The following is a 7,737-nucleotide window of genomic DNA, read 5'->3' as shown; positions in this document are numbered from 1 at the left end:
GGGATGAGGTAGGTAAAATTGGGTGGGCTATTTACCGATAGACTATGTACAGCTGCAGCGATCGGTTAGCTGCTCAGATAGCAGATGTTTGAAGTTGGTGAGGGAGATAAAAATCTCCAACTTCAGCGATTTTTGCAATTCGTTCCAGTCACAGACTGCAGAGAACTGGAACGAAAGGCGGCCAAATGAGGTGTTGGCTTTAGGGATGATCAGTGAGATACACCTGCTGGAGCGCATGCTACGGGTGGGTGTTGCCATCGTGACCAGTGAACTGAGATAAGGCCGAGCTTTACCTAGCATGGACTTGTAGATGACCTGGAGCCAGTGGGTCTGGCGACGAATATATAGCGAGAGCCAGCCGACTAGATCATACAGGTCGCAGTGGTGGGTGGTATAAGGTGCTTTAGTGACAAAACGGATGGCAGTGTGATAAACTGCATCCAGTTTGCTGAGTAGAGTGTTGGAAGCTATTTTGTAGATGACATCGCCGAAGTCGAGGATCGGTAGGATAGTCAGTTTTACTAGGGTAAGTTTGGCGGCGTGAGTGAAGGAGGCTTTTTTTGCGGAATAGAAAGCCGACTCTAGATTTGATTTTCGATTGGAGATGTTTGATATGAGTCTGGAAGGAGAGTTTACAGTCTCGCCAGACACCTAGGTACTTATAGATGTCCACATATTCAAGGTCGGAACCATCCAGGGTGGTGATGCTAGTCGGGCGTGTGGGTGCAGGCAGCGAACGGTTGAAAAGCATGCATTTGGTTTTACTAGCGTTTAAGAGCAGTTGGAGGCCACGGAAGGAGTGTTGTATGGCATTGAAGCTCGTTTGGAGGTTAGATAGCACAGTGTCCAAGGACGGACCGGAAGTATACAGAATGGTGTCGTCTGCGTAGAGGTGGATCAGGGAATCGCCTGCAGCAAGAGCAACATCATTGATATATACAGAGAAAAAAGTCGGCCCGAGAATTGAACCCTGTGGCACCCCCATAGAGACTGCCAGAGGACCGGACAGCATGCCCTCCGATTTGACACACTGAACTCTGTCTGCAAAGTAGTTGGTGAACCAGGCAAGGCAGTCATCAGACAAACCGAGGCTACTGAGTCTGCCGATAAGAATATGGTGATTGACAGAGTCGAAAGCCTTGGCAAGGTCGAAGAAGACGGCTGCACAGTACTGTCTTTTATCGATGGCGGTTATGATATCGTTTAGTACCTTGAGCGTGGCTGAGGTGCACCCGTGACCGGCTCGGAAACCAGATTGCACAGCGGAGAAGGTATGGTGGGATTCAAGATGGTCAGTGACCTGTTTGTTGACTTGGCTTTCGAAGACCTTAGATAGGCAGGGCAGGATGGATATAGGTCTGTAACAGTTTGGGTCCAGGGTGTCTCCCCCTTTGAAGAGGAGGATGACTGCGGCAGCTTTCCAATCCTTGGGGATCTCAGACGATATGAAAGAGAGGTTGAACAGGCTGGTAATAGGGGTTGCGACAATGGCGGTGGATAGTTTCAGAAATAGAGGGTCCAGATTGTCAAGCCCAGCTGATTTGTACGGGTCCAGGTTTTGCAGCTCTTTCAGAACATCTGCTATCTGGATTTGGGTAAAGGAGAACCCTGGAGAGGCTTGAGCGAGTAGCTGCGGGGGGGGGGGCGGAGCTGTTGGCAGAGGTTGGAGTAGCCAGGCGGAAGGCATGGCCAGCCGTTGAGAAAGGCTTGTTGAAGTTTTCGATAATCATGGATTTATCGGTGGTGACCGTGTTACCTTGCCTCAGTGCACTGGGCAGCTGGGAGGAGGTGCTCTCGTTCTCCATGGACTTCACAGTGTCCCAGAACTTTTTGGAGTTGGAGCTACAGGATGCAAATTTCTGCCTGAAGAAGCTGGTCTTAGCTTTCCTGACTGACTGTGTGTATTGGTTCCTGACTTCCCTGAACAGTTGCATATCGCAGGGACTATTTGATGCTATTGCAGTCCGCCACATGATGTTTTTGTGCTGGTCGAGGGCAGTCAGGTCTGGAGTGAACCAAGGGCTATATCTGTTCTTAGTTCTGCATTTTTTGAACGGAGCATGCTTATCTAAAATGGTGAGGAAGTTGTTGAATTCTCCATCAGTTTTCCAAGCCTTTGTAGATGAGATTTTAAGGGACCTGCACAGGCAGGGTGACCTGTACGTCAAGGCTGAGAATTGCCTGTTCTTCCAGCAGTCTCTCCTTCGTAGGGTACTGCATTCCACCTCGGGGGTGGAGATGGAGAGTGACCGCATTTCAGCCGTGCGTAATTGGCCGACTACCACCATAGTAAAGGAAGTGCAGCGGTTCGTAGGGTTTGCCAATTGCTACCGGAGGTTTATCCGGGGTTTTGGTCAGGTAGCAGGCTCCCATTACCTCACTGCTGAAGGGGGGCCCGGTGCGTTTGCAGTGGTCAGCTGAGGCAGACAGGGGCTTCGGTCACCTGAGGGCTCTGTTTACTTCGGCTCCCGTGCTGGCCCATCCGGGTGTAGATGAGATTTTAAGGGATGACCAGGGTGATCAGGGTGACCTGTACGTCAAGGCTGAGAAATGCCTGTTCTTCCAGCAGTCTATCTCCTTCCTAGGGTACCCCATTCCACCTCGGGGGTGGAGATGGAGAGTGACCGCATTTCAGCCATGCGTAATTTGCCGACTACCACCATGGGACCTGTGCGTTTGCAGTGGTCGGCTGAGGCAGACAGGGCCTTCGGTCACCTGAGGGCTCTGTTTACCTCGGCTCCCGTGCTGGCCCATCTGGATCTCTCTTTGGCGTTCATAGTGGAGGTGGATGCGGCCGAGGCTGTGATTGGAGACGTGCTCTCTCGGGTATGCCACCGAAGCTCCGCCCCTGTGCCTTCTTCTCGAAGAAGCTCAGCCCGGCGGAGCAAAACTTTGACTTGGGAGACCGGGAGCTGTTGGCTGTCATCAAGGCTTTGATGGCATGGAGACATTGGCTTGAGGTGGCTTAACACCCTTTTCTCATCTGGACTGACCATCGCAACCTGGAGTACATCCGGGCGGCGAGGAGACTGAACCTTCGCCAGGCAAGGTGGACCATGTTTTTCACCCGTATTGTTTTCACCCTTTCTTACAGACCAGGTTCCCAGAACGTGATTCCTCTATCATTCCTCTATCATTCCTCTATCATTCCCCTATCGTTCCTTTATCATTCCCCTATCATTCCTCTATCGTTCCTCCATCGTTCCTCTATCATTCCCCTATCATTCCTCTATCATTCCCCTATCATTCCTTTATCATTCCCCTATTATTCCTCTATCATTCCTCTATCATTCCCCTATCATTCCTCTATCATTCCCCTATCATTCCTCTATCATTCCTCTATCGTTCCTCTATCATTCCCCTATTATTCCTCTATCGTTCCTCTATCATTCCCCTATCATTCCTCTATCATTCCCCTATCATTCCTCTATCATTCCTCTATCATTCCCCTATCATCCCTCTATCGTTCCTCTATCATTCCTCTATCGTTCCTCTATCGTTCCTCTATCATTCCCCTGTCGTTCCTCTATCATTCCCCCATCGTTCCTCTATCGTTCCTCTATCGTTCCTCTATCATTCCTCTATCGTTCCTCTATGGTTCCTCTATCGTTCCTCTATCATTCCTCTATCGTTCCTCTATGGTTCCTCTATCGTTCCTCTATCGTTCCTCTATCGTTCTTAAATGGAAGAAGTTGGCCTGAATGTCAAGCGTCATGTCTGGAGGAAACCTGGCACCATCCCTACGGTGAAGCATGGTGGTGGCAGCATCATGATGTGGGGATGTTTTTCAGCGGCAGGGAAACTAGTCAGGATCAAAGTAAAGATGAACGGAGCCAAGTACAGGGAGATCCCAAACCCTAACCCTAGCTCCTAACCCAAACCCTAACCCTAGCTCCTAACCCAAACCCTAATCCTAGCTCCTAACCCAAACACGAATCCTAGCTCCTAACCCAAACCCTAACCCTAGCTCCTAACCCAAACCCAAACCCTAACCCTAGCTCCTAACCCAAACCCTAACCCTAGCTCCTAACCCTAACCCTAGCTCCTAACCCAAACCCTAACCCTAGCCCCTAACCCAAACCCTAACCCTATCTCCTAACCCTAACCCTAGCTCCTAACCCAAACCCTAACCCTAACCCAAACCCTAACCCTAGCTCCTAACCCAAACCCTAACCCTAGCTCCTAACCCAAACCCTAATCCTAGCTCCTAACCCAAACCCTAACCCTAGCTCCTAACCCAAACCCAAACCCTAACCCTAGCTCCTAACCCAAACCCTAACCCTAGCTCCTAACCCAAACCCTAACCCTAGCTCCTAACCCAAACCCTAATCCTAGCTCCTAACCCAAACCCTAACCCTAGCTCCTAACCCAAATCCTAACCCTAGCTCCTAACCCAAACCCTAATCCTAGCTCCTAACCCAAACCCTAACCCAAACCCTAACCCTAGCAGCTAACCCAAACCCTAACCCTAGCTCCTAACTCAAACCCTAATCCTAGCTCCTAACCCAAACCCTAACCCTAGCTCCTAACCCAAACCCTAACCCTAGCTACTAACCCAAACCCTAACCCTAGCTCCTAACCCAAACCCTAACCCTAGCTCCTAACCCAAACCCTAACCCTAGCCCCTAACCCAAACCCTAACCCTAGCTCCTAACCCTGTACCTAATTCTAACCTTAACCCTAACCCCCCTAGCAACAGCATTTGAACTTGTGGGGACCGACAAAATGTCTCCAGTGGGTCAAATGTTTGTTAATTTACTATTCTTCTGGGGTCTCCATAAGTATAGTTAAACACGTCCACCACACACACACACACACACACACACACACACACACACACACACACACACACACACACACACACACACACACACACACACACACACACACACACACACACACACACACCAGCCCCGTTAAAAACCCCTATCCCACCCTAACACGAACCCTCTCATCAGATGGACCTGAAGAGAATGAGGAAACAAAAGAGATTAGAGAGTTTAACAGTAATCCCTCTTTGGATTCACTCCAGTACAGAACACAAGACCTGGGCTCCACTGGAGGGGAGAGAGGAGAGAGAGAGGGAGGGAGAGGGGGAGAGGAGAGAGAGAGGGAGGGAGAGGGGGAGAGGGGGAGAGAGGAGAGAGAGAGGGAGGGAGAGGGGAAGATGGGGGAGAGAGGAGAGAGAGAGGGAGGGTGGGGGAGGGTGAGGGGGAGATGGGGGAGGAGGGAGAGGGGGAGAGAGGAGAGAGAGAGGGAGGGAGAGGGGGAGATGGGGGAGGTTGGGTGGGTGGGAAAGGGGAGATGGGGGGAGAAGGGAGAGGGGGAGAGAGGAGAGAGAGAGAGAGGGAGGGAGAGGGGGAGATGGGGGAGGAGGGAGAGGTTGGAGATGGAAGAGAGAGGGAGGGTGGGAGAGGGGAGAGAGGGGAGGGAGAGGGGGAGATGGGGGGAGGGAGGGTGGGTGGGTGGGTGGGTGGGAAAGGGGGAGATGGGGGGAGGAGGGAGAGGGGGAGAGAGAGAGAGAGAGAGGGAGGGTGGGAAAGGGGAGATGGGGGAGGAGAGAGAGGGTGGAGAGGGAGAGATAGGGAGGGTGGGGGAGAGGGGAGAGAGAGGGAGGGTGGGAGAGGGGGAAAGAAAATAATGAAACATTTAAAGATTCTTGGGAGATCACCTCTGATAACTGTTTCAGTGCCAGACCACACACACACACACACACACACACACACACACACACACACACACACACACACACACACACACACACACACACACACACACACACACACACACACACACACACACACACACACCTGTGGATGTTCCTGGGTGGGCTTGGCGAGGGTTTTTCCCCCCAGAATGCTTCAGGATACAGGTGTTGTCAGGGCCGGACACCCACACCTTGTCACCATGGGAACCAGTTAACGCGTTCAGTCTGACGTAGTTGTATAAATGTTGGGTTCTTTGAAAAAGTTTTAACACCACTGGTCTAATGGTATGACGTACAAGACACTGATATTCCATCACCCAGAATAACTCCCAGGCACAACAGAGTCTGTCTGTTTCTCTGTATTTCTGTAGATTCTTCAACAGAGGGCAGTACAGACCAAGAGGTGGTTTTATTGTAGAAGCGTTTTCATCAGACTGACCGTGTTAACTGATTCCCACGGTGACGAGGTGTGGGTGTCCAACTCTTGACAACACCTGTATCCTGAAGCATTCTGGGGGGAAACACCCTCGCTGGATCTCACCAAGCAAAGCCCACCCAGGAACATCCACAGGTGTGTGTGTGTGTGTCTGTGTGTGTGTGTGTGTGTGTGTGTGTGTGTGTGTGTGTGTGTGTGTGTGTGTGTGTGTGTGTGTGTGTGTGTGTGTGTGTGTGTGTGTGTGTGTGTGTGTGTGTGTGTGTGTGTGTGTGTGTGTGTGTGTGTGTGTGTGTGGTCTGGCACTGAAAGTTATCAGAGGTGATCTCCCAATCATCTTTAAATGCTTCAATATTTTCTCTCCTCCTCTGTCCTTTTCCTTCTTTCCCATCTCCTCTCCTCTTTCTCTCTCCAACTCCTATCTCTCCCCTCTCACCCCCTCTTCCCCTCTCCTACTACCTCTCCCCTCTCTCCCTCTTCCTCCCTCTCTACTCTCTCCCCTCCTAACTCATTGTCGCCTGTGATCAGGCCTACCACTGTCATGTCGTCAGAAAACGTAATGATGGTGTTGGAGTGTGGACACACGGTCATGGGTACTCAGCTGATATCTCAAAGTGCTGTACAGAAACCCAGCCTAAAACCCCAAACAGCAAGTAATGCAGGTGTAGAAGCACGGTGGCTAGGAAAAACTCCCTAGAAAGGCCAGAACCTAGGAAGAAACCTGGAGAGGAACCAGGGTCTGAGTAGTGTTCAGACCTCTTCTTGCTGTGCCGGGTGGAGAATATAAGAGTACATGGCCATTAAGGCCAGATCGTTCTTCAAGATGTTCAAATGTTCATAGACGACCAGGAGGGTCAAATAATAATCACAGTGGTTATAGAGGGAGAAACAGGTCAGCAACTCAGGAGGAAATGTACGTTGGCATTCATAGCCGAGCATTCAGAGGTCGAGACTGCAGGTGGGGTAGCGAGTGAGAGAATGAGAGAGTGCAAGCACCCCTGAGGGGCCCCCATGTTGAGGGTCAGCATGGCAGATGAGTTGTTGCCTACCTTCACCACTTGGGGGCATCAAGAACTAAATAATCCAGTTGCAGAGGGAGGTGTTCAGTCCCAGGGTCCTTAGTGATGAGCTTGGAGGGCATTATGGTGTTGAAAGCTGAGCTGTAGTCAATGAATAGCATTCTCACGTAGGTCTTCCTTTTGTTCAGGTGGAAGAGGGCACAGGGGCGTGCAATAGCGATGGCATAATCTGTGGATCTGTTGTGGCGGTACGCGAATGGTACCAGCCTTTCAAAGGACTTCATGGCTATGTATGTGAGTACTATGGGGTGATAGTTTTTCAGACAGGTTAACTTGGCATTTCTGGGCACAAGGACTGTGGTGGTCTGCTTGAAACATGTCGGTATTACAGACTGGGTCGGGGAGAGGTTGAAAATGTCAGTAAAGACACTTTCCAGCTGGTTACCGCATGATCTAAGTATGCGTCCTGCTAATCCGTCTGGACCTGTGTCCTTGTGAATGTTAAAACTTGTTATGGCTGCAATCCCGCTAACGGGATCGATATGACAACTACCAGTGAAAATAGAGGGCGCCAAATT

This window comes from Oncorhynchus gorbuscha, unplaced genomic scaffold (genome assembly GCF_021184085.1).
Source record: "Oncorhynchus gorbuscha isolate QuinsamMale2020 ecotype Even-year unplaced genomic scaffold, OgorEven_v1.0 Un_scaffold_2440, whole genome shotgun sequence".
In the NCBI taxonomy this organism is placed as follows: Eukaryota; Metazoa; Chordata; class Actinopteri; order Salmoniformes; family Salmonidae; genus Oncorhynchus; species Oncorhynchus gorbuscha.
The sequence above is the reverse complement of the archived record's forward strand: the minus strand, read 5'-3'. Positions refer to the sequence as shown.